We start from the raw sequence: 19,462 nt of genomic DNA on the forward strand, positions 1-19,462 counted from the left end.
GACCTCTGACTCCAAAGCCCGTGCTCTCAGTGCTTAGTACAGTGCCTGGTGCATAGTAAGCGCTTAACAAATACCACAATTGTCATTATTATTACTGTTATCATTATTGTTAGCACTCCTGGATCTGCAAAAATTGGGAGCAGCAATCATTCTGTCTCTATATGATGAGGCACGGGATGGGAAACCTGCCATCCGGAACGCCCTGGCTGATCCAGTGATGTGATGATGGTGTGAGAGAGAGGGAGAGAAGCAATCTCTGGGGTGAGCTGGTGGAAACCTTTCTTTAATTGGAACTGTGGAAATCAATGACACATTTGGCATTAACAATTTCAGATTGCAGATTAGTTTACAATGATATCTGATGATGAAGAAATTATTCAAATCATATTCAAACTGTGACCATCATTCTCCCAGTGCCCTTGCTACTTTCCTTTGGGCATATATGTTCATAAGAAACGGTTAAATTGGCTGTTCTGCATACAGGATTAAGAGAAAAAGACAGGCCTTTCTTGGCTGACCATGCTGCAGTGGAAAGGGATAAACTCTCCTGACTTCCTTAAATTGCACAAGAAACCTGCTGTCAGTTGCTCCATGGCCCGCAATTTTAATCCCTTAAATAACTATATTAGGGTAGCCACAAGGAATATCTGGGGGCTTCAGTCTCTGGGACACAAAGAAATTTGTCTGAGCCGAAAAGAATCCAGGTAGTAGACTAGTCAAAACTGGAGTAAAATTTAACCTTCGACATACAGCTAAGGCCCGATGTATGGCAAATTGATGCTTAGTACAGTGCTCTGCACACAGTAAGCGCTCAATAAATACGATTGAATGAATTGATCAGATACATCCCTTTGCCAACATAGGGAGAGCTGATAAGGATTTTGTAGTTGGTATAAATTTGGGTTGACTAAGTTATTGGTGCATTTTTCTTATCTCTAAGTACCCCTACTCCTCTCCAGCTCCCCAGCTCACGTTTCTCCAATCCTTTTTCCCTACTTCTTTTAGGTTAAACCTGAGAGAAGTGTCTACTATTTACTACACAAACAATTAGAATGAAATGTTCATTTTGCCACTAGGGTGTGAATTTGTACAATTTACTCATGGTATAAAAAAGTGAAATTTCTACAAGATCACAGCAATGGAGCTGTCATTAAACCTGCAGAGAAAGTGTCTTCAGGTTTGTAGGGTGCTAGAGAAATCATAGAATCCCCCTTCATTCAGGCAGACAGGGCCCAAGCATCGAATTATTATTATTGTTATCATTATTATTATCATCAGCTACCTAGCGTCACCTGGGAGACTGGTTGCCTTGGGGAATGGTCAAGTGGTCAAGGTTTTTTCATAATTCATGCTGAGCAGGCATGTTAAAGGGAGGTGTGAGGTCATCCTATTTGGAATTCTCCGTTTTCATTTCCAATTTGAAGAATACCGCTGTGATAGCTCTGTGATACACAGAGTTCACTCTTGAATGGCTGTGGCTGAGAAGCGGCCAATCCTTCATCTTCCTCTTCCTGCAACCCAGCTTCAGTACAAAGCGGCAAACACCCAATTGGTGCGGTTGACCTGGCTTTTTACATATCAACCTCTGCCTGCCTTCTTCTAAACTCTGAGCCTTCTAGACTGTGAGCCCACTCTTGGGTAGGGACCGTCTCTATATGTTGCCAACTTGGACTTCCCAAGCGCTTAGTACAGTGCTCTGCACACAGTAAGTGCTCAATAAATATGATTGATTCATTGATTCACATCAATCCAGCCCTATATTTACTCCTAAACATTCCCCTCTTTTACCCTCAAGGACCCAATTCGATTCAGCAATTAGTCACCCTAACCACCAGATCAAGAAGTTATTGTTGTTGATAATCTCCCCTATAACCCTTAAACTTCTCTGGTCTCTCAATACCCTCCCTCTAAGTAATCTCTATCTTTCCTTCCCAGCATGCCCCCTCATCTCCCTCCATCCAACCCCTCCGCACCCCTTGTGCCTTTCCCACTCTTACCCTTGACCTTCTCCAAATGGGCTCCTGCCCCTTTCACTCTAATAAAACTGACCTCTCTAAGGTCAGTGACCTCCTTCTTGACAAATCCGACACCTCTACTCCATCCTAATTCCCCTCAACCTCTCAGCTGCCTTTGAAAGTTTGAACAGCCCCCTTCTCCTGGAAATCTTGCACAACCTTGGCTTCACTGACCCTGTCCTCTCCTATTTCTCCTTCTACCTCTCTCACCAGTCATTCTCAATCCCTTTTACAGGCTCCTCCTCTGCCTTCTACCTCCTAACTGTGGGGCCTCTCGGTCCCTTCCTAATTTCCATTTTTGCTCACCCTCTTGGGAAAGACATTCACTCCCATGTCTTCAGCTACCATCTCTATAATTTCTCAATTTACATCTTTCTCTTTCTCTGCAGTCTCATATTTACCCCTACTTGGATGTCCCACTGACACCTCAGATTTATAACTTGTCCAAGGCAGAACTCCTCATCTTCCCACCCAGACTCTGTCCTCACTTGTACCTGTGACCTTTGGGCAATTGGTATTCACCCCACCCTCAGCTCCACAACAATTATGTACATATCTATAAATTATATATTATAAATGACCTATTTATATTGATGCGCCTCTCCCCATCTAGACTGTAATCTCATTGTGAGCAGAGAACGTGTCTTTCAACTCTGTTATACTGTACTCTCCCAAAGGCTTAGTACAGCCTCTGCTCATAGTAAGCACTCAGTAAATGTGGTTGATTGATATAAGGAGTAAATCCACCAGCCTTTTTAAATAGTAACTCCACATCATATATGCATTGTTATGCACCACAGCTTCAGGGTGGAGACTAACTGGGTTTGTTCATGTGCCTATTTCATGAAATTTAGTGAAATACCTATATAATATTCTCCAAAGGACTGAGGAAAGCAAAACGGCATTAAGCAATCAATAAATGCCAAGACGAATCACTCTGTGACCAAGAGAAATGCTTTGTTGTTGGCAGAATGTTAAAGAAAATGTTGTAAATGGATTTCCAGTAAGGGTGCTTTGTAATGCTGGTGTGATGGTTAACAAATACCCTGTGTATGAAAGATACCAAAGGGAGTGAAAGATATCCTTTAATATGTTGTAAGAATGCTTAGTTTTCCTTTGCTGCTACTAAATAAAGAAAACTAAGGTCATGCATATATGGAACAGGCCAAACGGGACTGTGGAGGGATAAAAAATGTCCTACAAATTTGAGGCACGTGTACCCTTTAACAAATTCGATTTGGGGATTGATCTGACTGGGCTCTGGAGTCTGAGTTCTGATCCCAGAGAGAAGCAGCATGGCTCAGTGGAAAAAGCCCGGGCTTTGGAGTCAGAGGTCATGGGTTCAAATCCCGGCTCCACCACTTGTCAGTTGTTGTGACTTTGGGCAAGTCACTTAACTTCTCTGGGCCTGAGTTACCTCATCTGTAAAATGGGGATGAAGACTGTGAGTCCCCTGTGGGACAACCTGATTACCTTGTATCTCCCCCAGTGCTTAGAACAGTGCTTTGCAAATAGTAAGCACTTAACAAATGCCATCATTATTATTATTATTGTACATCACATTGGAGTTTGGTTTTAATTCAGCTGGGTTATTTCATTCAATCAATCAGTCCATCAGAGTTTTTACTGTGTTCAGAGCACTGTACAAGCACTTGGACGAACGTAATAAAACAGAGTTGGTAGACATGTTCTCTGCCCACAAAGAGCTTACTGTCTAGAGAGAAATTTATCTCAGAAAGGTAGGCAAAGTTGTTAGGGGGCTGGGGATCTGTGACGAGCATTCCGAATAGCATGGCAGCCATGGTTTGTCACATCACCATCATCACAATAATAATTATATTAAGCACTTACTATGTGCCAAGCACTGTTCTAAGCACTGAGGGGGATACGAGGTAGTCAGGTTGTCCCACATGGGGCTCACAGTCTTCTTCCCCATTTTACAGTTGAGGTAACTGAGGCCCAGAGAAATGAAGCAACTTGCCCAAAGTCACACAGCTGATAATTGGCAGAGGCAGGATTGGAACCCATGACCTCTGACTCCAAAGCCCGGGCTCCTTCCACTGAGCCACGCTTCTTCCATAGTTTCCCTTCAACTGGGCCCAAGAACTCTAACCATACAATCAGAACTATTCCCCATGTGTACAGAAAGAGCTCCTTTGCAAATGGGAGTGTCCGATGCCATGGACCCCACCATTCATTCATTCATTCAGTCATATTTATTGAGCACTTACTGTGTGCAGAGCACTGTACTAAGCGCTTGGGAAGTACAAGTTGGCAACATATAGAGGCAGTCCCTACCCAACAGTGGGCTCACAGTCTAGAAGGGGGAGACAGAGAACAAAACAAAACATATTAACAAAACAAAATTAATAGAATAAACACACCAGCGAGCACACAACAGAGCACTCCTCTCTGCGGCTGCTGTGGCAGGCTTGAACCTCACTCTCTTTGCTGAGTGGACACATCCTTCAGGAATTCCATTTTGGTAAAGAAGAAGCAATACAGAGGTATGCTGATATAACGAATATTACAGCAGTGCAGGGTAGGATCCCAATCAATCAATCAATTGTATTTATTGAGCACCTACTGTGTGCAGAGCACTGTACCAAGCACTTGGGAAGTACAAGTTGGCAACTTATAGAGACGGTCCCTACCCAACAGTGGGCTCACAGTCTAGAAGTCAATCTTTGACCAAGATTATTACTGGGTTTGCAATTGTGAATGTAAAAATTTAATTAAGGATCTAAATATAAACCACCTTATGCTTAATAATAATAATGATAAGAATAATACTAATAATGACATTTATTAAGCGCTTACTATGTGCAAAGCACTGTTCTCAGCACTGGGGAGGTTACAAGATGATCAGGTTGTCCCACGGGGGGCTCACAGTCTAAATCCCCATTTTCCAGATGAGGTAACTGAGGCACAGAGAAGCTAAGTGACTTGCCCAAAGTCACACAGCTGACAATTGGCGGCACTGGGATTTGAACCCCCTGACCTCTGACTCCAAATCCCCGGCTCTTTCCACAGAGCCACATTGCTTCCCTGGGGGAGCGTTCACAACCCTGTTTCAAACAATCACCCTGGTACTGTGAACTGATATTTCTTATCCCAATCAATCAATCGATGGTTATTATTGATAACTATGTGTAGTGATCACAACAGACATGGTGCCATTCCTTGATAGTTTGGAAATAAGGATGAAATCACTGCTTCTGAGCACCTCCTCAAATGCCAACCTACTCACTGCCCCTCGATCTCATCAACCTCGCCACCACCCTCTCGCCCACGTCCTGCCCCTGACCTGGAATGCCTTTCCTCTTCCTAATCAACAGACAATTAATAGCCCACCTTTAAAGCGTTATTCAATCAATCAATCATATTTATTGAGCGCTTACTGTGTGCAGAGCACTGTACTAAGCACTTGGGAAGTACAAGTTGGCAACATATAGAGACGGTCCCTACCCAACAGTGGGCTCACAGTCTAGCAGATAATGATGACATTTATTAAGCACTTACTTATGTGCAAAGCACTGTTCTAAGCACTGGGGAGTTTACAAGGTGACCAGGTTGTCCCTCTGGGGGCTCACAATCTTCATCCTCATTTATAATAATAATGACAGCAGTTATTAAGCGCTTACTATGTGCCACGCACTGTTCTAAGCGCTGGGGGGAGGATACAAGGTGATCAAGGTTGTCCCACGGGGGGCTCACAGTCTTAATCCCCATTTTACAGATGAGGGAACTGAAGCCCAGAGAAGTGAAGTGACTTGCCCAAGGTCACACAGCTGACAAGTGGTGGAGCCGGGATTCGAACCCATGACCTCTGACTGCCAAGCCGGTGCTCTTTCCACTGAGCCACACTGCTTCTTCAAGACATACCTCATTCAGCCCCTGATGAATTTCCTTTTCTCCCACTCCCTTCAGCATTGTCAAGATTTGCTCCCTTTATTCGCCCCACAACACTTATGTCCGTATCCATCATTTTTTAATTTATATTAATCTCTCTCTCCCCCACAAAAATGTAAGCTCTCTTTAGGTAGGGAACATATCTATCAACTCTGTTGTATTGTTCTCTCCCAAGCACATAGTACAGTGCTCTGCACATGATAATAAATATGATTAAATGAATGAATGAGCTAGAACCGGTCTGGGAAAGGAAGTAGCAAAGATTCTCCATCAGTCAGATGGACATGTTTTCTATCAATAAAGTCTGCACTCTGACAATAGGATTATTGGAGCTGCCTGCTTTGCTAAGGGAAATTTGCATTTTGCTCTGATTGTGAGGGTTATTTGGTGCTGCCCGGGCTTGGGATTCAGAGGTCATGGGTTCTAATCCCAGCTCCACCACTCATTAGCTGTGTGACTTTGAGCAAGTCACTCAACTTCTCTGATCCTCAGTTACCTCATCTGTAAAATGGGGATTAAGACTGTAAACCCCACGTGGGACAAACTGATTACTCTATATACATATCTATCGTATCTATGAGAAGCAGTGTGGCTCAGTGGAAAGAGCCCAGGCTTTGGAGTCAGAGGTCATGGGTTCAAATCCCGGATCCACCACTTGTCAGCTGTGTGACTTTGGTCAAGTCACTTAACTCCTCTGTGCCTCAGTTCCCTCACCTGTAAAATGGGGATTAAGACTGTGAGCCCCCCGTGGGACATCCTGATCACCTTGTAACCTCCCCAGCACTTAGAACAGTGCTTTGTACATAGTAAGCACTTAATAAATGTTATCATTATTATTATTATTATTATTACCCCAGCACTTAGAACAGTGCGTGACACATAGTAAGCACTTACCAAATACCATTATTATTATTTTATTATTATTATTATTATTGCTTCAAGTAGATTCTAAACAAAATAGAATGAGTTCTTTAAAATAGGTCATTCAGCAAAAAAAAAAAAAATTACTCTCTAGAGTAGGCATAACAGTAGTCATTGGATTCCCTCACTGAGGATACAGATTTGGAAGTTACTTCCCAAACAACTGTATTAAAAACAAAACCAAAAAATGAGTGAATGTGCTTATCCTGTTCAACCACAGAACAAGGTACCAATTTTGGATACAGATGTAATAATATAAATAACAGTAATAATAATAATTGGGTATTTATTAAATGCTATGTGCTGAACACTATATTAAGTGCTGGGGTAGATACAAGACAATAAGGTTTAATATGGTGCTCAGAGTCTGAGTAGGAAGGAGAGAAGATAATGAGTTCCCATCCTGTAGATGAAGCAATTGAAGCACAGAGAAGTTAAATGATTTGCCCAAGATCACACAGCAGGTGAGTTGTGATTAAAACCCAGGTTTTCTGACTCCCAGTAATAATGATGACAGTACATGCTTTCTATGTGTCCAGCACTATACTAAGCAAAAAGTGGGAGACATTCTTGAAGGGATCAGAACAACACATTATACCAAAATAGAGTGTGAAACAGATGAGCAGGTAATTTGTTTCACTTTAAGTACGATATTAAACCAACCATTAGATCAGTTTGCCAAAAAAAAAAGAAATCTTGTTCACTTTGTTTTCCAACTTCTTTCATGTATTGCAAAAGTGACCTTTAGACTACCTTGAAAGGTAGCACCTGACTAGAAAATAACAGTTATTATGGGTATATCCAAAGATTAGAGAACTGTAATGTGTTTTTTTAAAACCCCAAAACTATGTTGGATGTTAACAATTTTCAGGCCCAACGATAACTAAAATAAAATCATATATTTCAAGGTCTAAAGGATGATGTTGGGGTACCTGCAGTAATATACTCTGGGAAACCTATAGTTTATATTGGGAAGTAAAGCTTCCAGTTTCCAGAAATTGAATATAAAAGTGTCATTTATATGGACTATAAAAAATCACTCAGAGTACCCAACCAAAGTAAAATATATAAAGTTTTTCTTCTCTCTGATCAACCAAAATGTAAAAGTCCATGATACAGTGAACACTAAACACGTGAAATCGGGAACTGATAGGACTAGCCTAGAAGAGGATTGCTATACTGAACTATTGCACTCTCTCAAGCACTTAATACAGTGCTTTGCACCCAGTAAGCGCTCAATAAATATAATTGACTGACTGAATGAAGACTGGTTGGGTAGAAAAGTAGTGGAAGGGCTTTGGTACCCCTGTGATGTACTGCATCTGGGGGAGAATAATCCATCCAGAAACAAAGTCATGATTATGATCTCTGTCTTATCAGTAGTGACTTAGACAAGAGATATCACAATTTTAATTGCCCCGAGGTGGCACAACTCCTCCATGTCCCTGCTGCCTCCCCCCATCACAGCTCCTAGGAGTCTTAGAAGCCTCAGATCAATCAGTTTACTGAGAGCTGACCATGTGTATGCAGCAGAATACTACATACTTGGGAAAATTCAATAAGAATGCAATATAATAGAGTTGGCAAACATGATCCCTGTTCTCAAGGATCTTTCAATCCGGTACTGATGGGACTTCCCTGGAAATCCAATGTGGTGCCAGGGGTAAACTGACAGACCTCAACCAACAGGAAGGATAATAATAATAATAATAATAATAATAATAATAATAATAATAATAATAATAATAATGGCATGTGTTAAGCGCTTACTATGTGCAAAGCACTGTTCTAAGTGCTGGGGGGGATACAAAGTGATCAAGTTGTCCCACGTGGGGCTCACAGTCTTAATCCCCATTTTTACAGATGAGGTAACTGAGGCTCAGAGAAGTGAAGTGACTTGACCAAGGTCACACGGCAGACTTGTGGTGGTCGGGATTCGAACCCACGACCTCTGACTCCAAGGCCCGGGCTCTTTCCACTGAGCCACGCTGCTTCTAATAGACGCTACAAATGCTCTGTATGCCTTCAATTTTTCTGTAGATGTGGTTGAATCCTGATGACATGTTGGCCCCACATTCTGCATCAATTTATCGGTGGCATTCATTCCGTGGGACAACCTGATCACCTTGTAACCTCCCCAGCGCTTAGAACAGTGCTTTGCACATAGTAAGCGCTTAATAAATGCCATCATTATCATTATTATTACTCTAGCAAAGCACTCTACAAAGTAACTCTGAGCCCCTGGACTCAAGGAGCTTGCGATAATTAAAATGAATTAGAGATAGGGGAAACAACTGATTAGAAAGATACGCACTGCTGCAAGGATTTTGGAGTCAGAGGTCATGAGTTCGAATCCCGGCTCCGCCACATGTCTGCTGTGTGACCTTGGGCAAGTCACTTCACTTCTCTGAGCCTCAGTTATCTCATCTGTAATATGGGGATTAAGACTGTGAGCCCCACGTGGGACAACTTTATCACCTTGTATCCCCCCCCCAGTGCTTAGAACAGTGCTCTGCACGTAGTAAGCGCTTAACAAATGCCATTATTATTATTATTATTATCAAAAGCACTTATGGGGTACAGACTCAAGTTTGTGAGTGATATTTTAGGGAGAGAAATAGCTTGGGGAGATGAAAGCTTTTTTGGGGAATGCTTCCTGGAGGAAATGTCAAGTAGAGCTTGGAAATGGGGAGAGTAGTGGTCTGCTGAATGCAAAGAGGGACAGAAGTTCCAGAGAGAAGGAGTGTGAAAGGATGAAGAGTGAGGAGGTAAAATGAGTAGGTTGGCATTCGAGGAGCTATGTGTGGACGCCGGGTTGTAATGGTAGAGGAGCGAGGATAGAGATTAGAGAGCTGATTCAATGCCTTAAAGCAAATGGCAAAGAGAAGCAGAAAACAGAGAAGAATAGAGAAGCAGCGTGGCTCAGTAGAAAAAGCATGGACTTTGGAGTCAGAGGTCATGGGTTCAAATCCCAGCTCCTCCAATTGTCAGCTGTGTGACTTTGGACGAGTCACTTCACTTCTCTGTGCCTCAGTTACCTCATCTGTAAAAATGGGGATGAGAACTGTGAGCCCCCCCCTGGGACAACCTGATCACCTTGTAACCTCCCCAGTGCTTAGAACAGTGCTTTGTACATAGTAAGCGCTTAATAAATGCCATCATTATTATTATGAGAAGCTGCGTGGCTCAGTGGAAAGAGCCCGGGCTTTGGAGTCAGAGGTCATGGGTTCGAATCCCGACTCCACCACATGCCTGCTGTGTGACCTTGGGCAAGTCACTTCACTTCTCTGAGCCTCAGCTCCCTCATCTGTAAAATGGGGATTGAGACTGTGAGCCCCACGTGGGACAGCTTGATCACCTTGTATCCCCCCCAGCGCTTAGAACAGTGCTCTGCACATAGTAAGCGCTTAACAAATGTCATCATCATCATCATTAAGGAGTTTATGTACGATGAGATTGTGGATGGGAAAGTATTGGAGGTTTTTGAGAGATGAGAAGATGTGTAATCACCCAAAGGACATCCTAGCCATATTGATTCTGTTTTCTGAATGCTTCTGGAGACAAAAAGGCATCACTGTGTGCTTAGAAAGCAGAATTTAGTAACAGGAGTGGTAATTCTGTCACCAATGGTGATTCCTCAGTATCTGATGGGTTTCCAGATGGATGCTAGCACCTGACCTTGGTCTTCTTCTGGTTAACTGTCAATCCACAGTACCTTGTTAATTTGAAAAGCAGTTCGTAATCATCTGTACAACTTTGGGTAAGTGTGCTTCTGGAGCATAGTTGCCAACAGTATATAAGAGCTACAGTATGAGTGATTCAAAGGCTCTGACATTCTCTTAGTCTATTCAATTGACAAAATCATAATGAAAAGTACCAAAAACAGTAACAGAAATGATTGGTGCTGGTGGTGGTGGGGAGGGGAAGGGAAGCAGAGCATTTCTCTATCAGGAGAGTGAACAGAAATCTCACTCTAGAAAATAAAGTGAGAGTAGATATGATTGAGGTTGAAAAAAATATGACCAAATCATTAATCAAATCCCTCAACACAGGACTGGGAGGAATCCAAACTATTTGAAGGTGGCAGCTTCAAAATAAAAGATAGATTCTTTACATTCAAGTGGTAAGCCTATGGAATTGGTGACCATAGCAAGTTGTTCAGGCAGAAAATACCAATGGATTTGAGAAGAGTTGGATACATTCGTGAATGAGAGCTCGGTATTGGGTTTTGGATTGTATTGGCTGAAGACGAATGGGGAGTCAAGATTGGAGGAAGGAATATAAACAAACTTCGTTATGCTGATGATAGAACTCTACTAGCAGAAAGTGAGGAAGATTTGAAGGGTTTATTATTAAAAGTTAAGCAAAAAGAGCAAAAGAGCAAAAGGAAGGGCCTACCTACATCTGAATGTCAAGAAGACAAGGATCATGACAATTGGAAGTTTTAACTCATTTGTAGTGAACAGAGAGAAGATTGAAATAGTTGACAGTTTTTCTCTCCCGGGATTGATAATCAATAATAAAGAAACTAGTAGCCAAGAAATACATCAAAGATTAGTGTTAGGATGACTTTCTATGAAGAGCCTGGAAAAAGTCATGAAATTTGCTGGTGCAAAAATTGCCACAAAATTACAAATTGTCAATTCTATGGTGCTTCCAGTGACAATGTATGGATCCAATAGACGGACAGTGAAAAAACAGGATAGGAAGAACGTCGATTCTCTGGAAGTGTGCTGTTGGAGAACACTTTTGTGAACTACTATAGACTGCCTGAAAAACAAACAAATGGATTTTAGAACAAATTAAACCAAAGTGGACTTTGGAAGGCCAAATAACGCGACTTTGATTAGCATATTTTGGACACATAATCAGGAGGCTAATTCTCCTCAGAATTACAGTAATGTTAGGAAAAGTCCAGGGAAAACGTGGAAGAGGCAGAACAGCAGCCAAATGGATAGAGACCATAACAACGATAATGGAAGAACCGTTAGGAAGGTTGCAGATTATGGCAGAGGGCTGGACGTCCTGGAGAAAGTATATCCAAGGAGTCACTGTGAATTGGTACTGACTCAATGGCACTTAATAATGATGAAATTGGACTTTGCCCCTTTGTGGGTAGGGACTATTTCTCCTGATTTTGTTGTGCTTCCCCAAGTGATTGGCCCAGCACATTGCACCCAAGAGGAGCTCTGAGAACACCAGCACCACCAAAATTAAAAGACCCAAGAGATGTTGAATGGATGATATTCTACTAATGGACTACTAGAGAGAAAATCCCGGGTTGCTCTATGGCATATCTACAAATGTGATGATGAATATTATAAAGGGTATAGTTATCATATAGTTTAGAAACAAAATACTGAAGAAGATGGACAATTTCCATGGTATGGTATCTTATGCTTTTAGGTTTGTGAAATCATCATCAATCGTATTTATTGAGCGCTTACTATGTGCAGAGCACTGTACTAAGCGCTTGGGAAGTACAAATTGGCAGCATATAGAGACAGTCCCTACCCAACAGTGGGTTCACAGTCTAAAAGGGGGAGACAGAGAACAAAACCAAACATACTAACAAAATAAAATAAATAGAATAGATATGTACAAATAAATAAATAGAGTAATAAATATGTACAAACATATATACATATATACAGGTGCTGTGGGGAAGGGAAGAAGGTAAGATGGGGGGGATGGAGAGGGGGACGAGGGGGAGGGGAAGGAAGGGGCTCAGTCTGGGAAGGCCTCCTGGAGGAGGTGAGCTCTCAGCAGGGCCTTGAAGGGAGGAAGAGAGCTAGCTTGACGGAGGGGCAGAGGGAGGGCATTCCAGGCCCGGGGGATGACGTGGGCCAGGGGTCGACGGCAGGACAGGCGAGAACGAGGTACGGTGAGGAGATTAGCGGCGGAGGAGCGGAGGGTGCGGGCTGGGCTGGAGAAGGAGAGAAGGGAGGTGAGGTAGGAGGGGGCGAGGTGATGGACAGCCTGGAAGCCCAGGGTGAGGAGTTTCTGCCTGATGCGCAGATTGATTGGTAGCCACTGGAGATTTTTGAGGAGGGGAGTAATATGCCCAGAGTGTTTCTGGACAAAGATAATCCGGGCAGCAGCATGAAGTATGGGGCTTAATAGCAATTAAGTTCATTCTTTCATTCAATTGTATTTATTGAGTGCTTAATGTGTGCAGAGCACTGTACTAAGCCCTTAGGAGAGTACGATATAGCCATGAACAGACACATTTTCTGCCTATAATGACCATACAGTCTAGAAGGGGAGACAAAGTTTTTTCTGCAAAGAAGTTCGTGCTCACCCTGAGCTGATCCAAGGCTGCAGGCAGGTGGAGGGATGATGCAGAGCTAACGGAAAGTCAGGGCTCACCACCTGAGACACACAAAGCACCCTGGCCACACCGCACTGCTGCTGGATAACCACCCCACCTGCTCTCTACCACACTCCTGGATAACCACGCCACTCAGGCCCTCCTGGTTCCCTCAAACCCCAGCTGGAACACCTGCTCTCTGCTGCTCTCGAGCTGTCAGTGAAGCTTTTGAAAGTCAGTCATTTTTACTCTTGTTACTTCTCAAATTCATTCTCAGCAATTGGCGGCCTGGCTGCCAGTACATGATGAGCAGTGACTGGATGATGGACTGGCATACTTCATGCTATGGCATATTAATGGGGTGAAATCTGATAAGCAAGCATTTTATATCAGCCATGATCGATTGTCTTCACAGTTTGAATTATGACGTTGTCAGATCTTGAGACCGGGGGAGGCTCTGGCTCTGGGGAAGAGGGACTTTCTGTGTCTCTGCTCTTCCCCCTCCAACCGGGCTGTTTGTCAGTCCTCCAGTCCCATTCTCTTGGAGGATGAGTCTCGCTGGCCTCTGTCCCTTGTCTCCACCACGGGGGGAGGTCAGCTCTGGGGGATGGGACCTGGGGAAGAGGTCTGGTGGTTGGGTGTTTGTGAGCCGGGCTCTCATCCCTTCTGGAGGAGGATCAGGGCCCCGTCCTCTGGAGCTGACACCCACAATGGGGTCAGCAAGCAGAGATCTTCCAAGTCCTTCCTCCAGAGTTGATCCCACAGAGGAGGCCGAGGGGAGAAGCCCTAGGAAACCCAGGCGACAGGGTCTCTGGAATGTGGTTTGGTCTGCCAGGGAACCATGTGGATTGCTGGGCAGTCAGTCAGTCAATTGTATTTATTGAGTACTTACTGTGTGCAGGACACTGTATTAAGCCTGCCCACAACAGGCTTAAAGTCTAGAAGGGGAGACAGAGAGTAATATAAATTAGTAAATTACAGATCAGTACATAACTGCTGTGGGACCAGGAGGGGGTATGAATAAAGTGAGCAAGTAAGGGTGACACGGAAGGGAGTGGGTGAAAAGGAAAGGAGGACTAAGTCAGGGAAGGCCTTTTGAAAGAGATGTGCCTTCAATAAGGCTTGGAAGAAAAGAAGAGTAATTATCTGGCAGATCTGAGGAGAAAGGGCGTTTCAGGCCAGAAGCAAGATGCGGGTGGGGAGTGGACTGAAGGGCAGGCACCAGGCCAGCATCAGATTGCATCATATGACTGGCAGATGTCAATCGTACAGGATGCGGCTCCTCGTTAAGTCATAATTCAACCCTTTGTACTAGGGTTTGGTAGATCTGATAGGATGCCCGGACAGCGTGGCCCAGTGGACAGAACATAGGCCTCGGTGTCAGGAGGGTGTGGGTTCTAATCCCGGCTCTTCCACTAGTCTGCCATGTGACCTTTTGAAAGTCACTTTACTTCTTCTTGCCTCAGTTCCCTCCTCTGTAAAATGGGGATGGAAACTGTGAGCTTCACGTGGGACACGGACTGTGTCCAACCCAATTTGCTTGCATCTACCCCAGTGCTTAGAACAGTGCCTGGCACAAAGTAAGCACTTAACAAATGGCATTATTATTAATAACTTAAATGTCCCATTGTGTACCTACTGGTGCAACCCTGGTGCAGAAGCTGGTCAAGATGAGAGGCGAAGGGAAGACATATATTTAAGGTATGTGGAAATCATGGTTTTTTTTTAATGGCTTTTGTTAAGCACTTATGTTGGGAGATTGTAGGCAGCATGTATAGATTTAGGGAATAATAGTTTGTGACAGTTGTAGACATGGGCCAGGGAAAACCCCTGCCCTTCAAATTGCTCTTTTAAGAGTAATTTACCAATCATTCAATCAGTGGGGAATTACTGAGCACTCTGTGCCGACCACTTTACTATGCATTTTGGAGAGTATAATGCAATAGAAATGGTTGATGCAAAGAGCATATAGTTCAAATGTTATAGGTAGAGGAAATTATAGATATTATAACTGGAGGAAATGGGAGAGTATAAAATTTTGCACATAATACTCTGGATCCGAGGTGAATATTCAATGCTTAAAAGGTACAGATCCACATGCATTGGTGACACAGAAGGGAAAGCTAATAGGGGAAATAATTTGAAGAAGATATAATTTGAGTAAGGCCACAAAGATGGGGACATTGGTGGTCCATCAGATTATGAAGCAGAAGGAGTTTCAGGCCAGAAAAAGGACATGGTCAAGGGATCGGTGTCAAGACGGTTGAGATCCAGGTGCAGTGGGTGGGTTGTCCTTATATTTCATTCATTCAATCGCATTTATTGAGCGCTTACTGTGTGCAGAGCACTGTACTAAGCTCTTGACATTGTGGAATCATTATAAGAGTGATGTGTGCAGGCTGGGTTGTTGTAGGAGATTGGCAAGGTAAGGTAGGAGGGGGACAGCTGTTTGAATGCCTTATGGTAAGGATTTTCTGTTCGATACGGAGGTGGATGGGCAACAATTGGAGGTTTATGAAGAGTGGGGAGATATGGACTAAACTCTTTTAGAAGAGTGTTCTGTGCTGGGAGTGAAGTATGAACTGGAGGGGGAGAAGAAGGGATAAAGGGGGACAGCGAGAATGCATTCAGGAGTCAAGGAGGGATATTTTAAGTGCTTGAATCAGCATGGTAGCCATTTAGATGAAGAGGAAAGGTGGGTTGTAGCAATGCTGTGATGAGAGAAAAGACAAGATTTGATGACAGACTGAATATGTGGGTTGACTGATAGAGTTGAGTCAAGGAAAATACTAAGGTTATGGATTTGGGAGAGAATGGTGGTGGCGTCTTCACTAATGGGAAAGTCATTGGATTTGGTTGGGTAGATGAAGAGTTTGGTTAATTAAGGTAATTTTTATTTAAGAGGAATAGGCCCAGCAGGCCAATGGGAAGTTAGTCCATCATTTGTATTTAGTGAGAGCTTACTGTGTGTAGAGCACTGTACAGCAAACAGACACACTCCTTGCCCACAACAAGTGTACAGTTTAGAGGAGAATGTGAAGCAATAGCCATGTCACCCTTCCAGGGCTAGAGGACTCAAACCTTATTTCCCGTGTTTCCTGGCAACATAATTTGGATTTTTCTCCAGCAGCTTCTAACATGAACAAACATCTCCCTCTCCTTCAGGCCATGGCCACCCATTCCCTTCCCTTAGGATGGAGTGGAGAACACTGAAAAATACTATTTCAGTTATTAAGGTATCAGGTCATGATTACCTCTCTCACTGTCTCGGTGGAGTTCATTCAAGTTTTGTAGGCCTTTTGCATTCATAGAGAAGAGTCTTAACAAATTGTTTCCCCCCTTTTTCTTCCCCGTTTTTTTTTTCCCTCCTTCGATGAAAAGGTACGGTTCTGAGCCTTTTTGGGACTTTTGAATCCATCCTTTCTTCTGGGTTTTGTGACAGCCCCCAGAAATCTGGGCCAAAATGTTGTTTCAATGTGGAAAGATATTTTTTATCAGGAAATGCTGTAACACAGATTGATGATAAGGTAGCTTCCTGTTTGGATGTGCATATTTCCAGAAATGATTCTTTTATTTGCAGAAAGGAACTTTAGAACACCCTTAATGTCTTTGCAAATTTATTGCCTGGTATAGCCAAGAATCCCTGAGAAGGGAGACTTTCATGACTTATGGGAGAGAGGAGGGAATGAGAACAGACTGCCATCCGCCACTTACGCTCATGCCACATACTGGGGAATTAAAGCAAGACAAAAATAGTGCAGGCTTCTTCTATCACACTTTACGTGCTTGGCCTTGACAAGAATTTTGAAAAGTTCAAATTCCAGGGTTATAGGGTAGGCATATGCCATATTATGGCACATTGATGTGAATGGAGCAGGTGGCAATTTGGTAGGTAGAAGCTTTGTAACTTGTCAATTTTATTTGTACGGGCAAACTGACACATGATGTGGAGCAGTGTGGTGACGAGGAGAAGGGGAGCTATGGCCTCAGTTACAGAAGCCATGACAGAGGTCACGCCACAGTTACGAAAGAGGTAACAGCGGGAGAATGGCAGGCTTCCTCCTGAAGCTTCCCCAGTTCTGCAGGCCAAGTCTCTCCCCAAGATACAGAGAAGATAATAATAATAATAATAGTGATGGTACTTATTAAAGCGCTTACTACGTGCAAAGCACTATTCTAAGCACTGGGGAGGTTACAAGGTGATGAAGTCGTCCCATGGGGGGGCTCACGGTCTTAATCCCCATTTTACAGATGAGGGAACAGAGGCCCAGAGAAATTAAGTGACTTGCCCAAAGTCACACAGCTGACAATTGGCGGAGCCGGGGTTTGACCCCATAACCTCTGACTCCAAAGCCCATGCTCTTTCCACTGTCTCGCTGCTTCTCTTAAGATAATGATTAGATATGATATGATTATCAGAAAATTCTGAGTAATGAAGTGGAGTTGCACGTAACCCAGCAGCATTTTAGCTAGCCCTATCTTTGATCCATTGGAGAGTTTAGTGCTGGGAGAACTCACAGTCTTGGATTATGATACTGGTTCTTCCTGTTTGGATTTCTGTGGCGAAGGATTCTGACCTAAGGCACCTCAGAGCGACCTAAAGTATTTCTCTCCCCCTTTTAGACTGTGAGCCCACTGTTGGGTAGGGACTGTCTCTATATGTTGCCAATTTGTACTTCCCAAGCGCTTAGTACGGTGCTCTGCACATAGTAAGCACTCAATAAATACGATTGACAATGATGATGAGGTGGACAGACCCAGCGGGAACCCTGAGAAATAGTGAGAAGGAGCACATCTTGTGGAAAGAGGATGTGGATTCTAGTCCCAGCTCTGCCACTTGCCTGCTGTGTGGCCCTGGGCAAGGGCTGGGGGTCAGAGGACTGGATTCTAATCCTACCTCAGCCCACTTGCTTGCTGTGTGACTGTAGCAACTCATGTAACTTCTCTGTGCCTTGGTTTTCTCAGGTGTAAAATGGGGCCTTAAAACATGTTCATCCTGCTACTTACACTGTGAGCCCCAAGTTAGACAGGGATCACTTATTTTGTTTCTACTCCAAAACACAGTACGGCGCTTGGCACATAGTAAGTACTTAATAAATAATGATAATAATAAAAAAAAATAATTGTGTATCTTGTCGAGTACTTACTAGGTGCCAGACACTGCACTAAGCACTAGAATAGTTACAAAATAATCAGGTTTCGAATCCCCATTTTACATATGAGGAAAACCTAGGCACAGAGAAATTAAGTGACTTTCTCAAAGCCACACAGCAGACACTTGGCAGAACCAAAATTAGAACCCAGGACTTCTGAATCCCACGCCCAGACACGTTCCATTAGGCAACGCTGATTCTCTACCACAATTATCACAAATATAACAATTATTCTTATAATTGGCTAACACAGGCAGTGAAGAGTCCAATGATTATTAATCAATCTATCAATGTTATTTATTGAGCATTTACTGTGTGCAGAAGACTATACTAAGCTCTTGGGAAAGTGTAATAAAATAGAGTTGGTACACATGATCCCTGCCCACAAAGAGCTTACATGAAATCACATAGTACTGTCACCAGGCTGTGTTCCCTTTAACCACAAATGGGTCTGCACGTAGAGAAGCAGCATGGCCTAGTGGATTGAGCACAGGCCTGGGAGTTAGAAGGACCTGAGTTCTAGTCCAGGCTCCATCACTTTTCTGCTGTGTGACCTTGAGCCAGTCCCTTCACTATTCTGTGCCTCGCTTACTTCATCTGTAAAATGGGGATTAAAACTATGAGCCCCACTGGGACATGGACTGTGTCCTGGCTGATTACTTTTTATCTACCGAAGCACTGAGAACAGTGCCTGGCACATAATAATAATAATAATGATGATAATGGCATTTATTAAGTGCTTACTATGTGCAAAGCACTGTTCTAAGCACTGGGGAGGATACAAGGTGATCGGGTTGTCCCACAGGGGGCTCACAGTCTTAATCCCCATTTTACAGAAGAGGTAACTGAGACACAGAGAAGTAAATCAATCAATCGTATTTATTGAGCGCTTACTGAAGTGACTTGCCCAAAGTCACACAGCTGACAATTGGCAGAGTGGGATTTGAACCCATGACCTCTGACTCCAAAGCCCATGCTCTTTCCACTGGGCCATGCTGCTTCTCATAGTAAGTGCTTAGCAGATACCATTGACAAAAAAAAAAAGAAAGAAAACCTTTCCTTGTGTTTTTCAATGTGCTGCACCTTTAATAACCCACTCACTTGTCGACTCTCCATGCCACAACCAGAATATTCCAGTCAGGGAGAAGGGA

This window comes from Tachyglossus aculeatus, chromosome 1 (genome assembly GCF_015852505.1).
Source record: "Tachyglossus aculeatus isolate mTacAcu1 chromosome 1, mTacAcu1.pri, whole genome shotgun sequence".
In the NCBI taxonomy this organism is placed as follows: domain Eukaryota; kingdom Metazoa; phylum Chordata; class Mammalia; order Monotremata; family Tachyglossidae; genus Tachyglossus; species Tachyglossus aculeatus.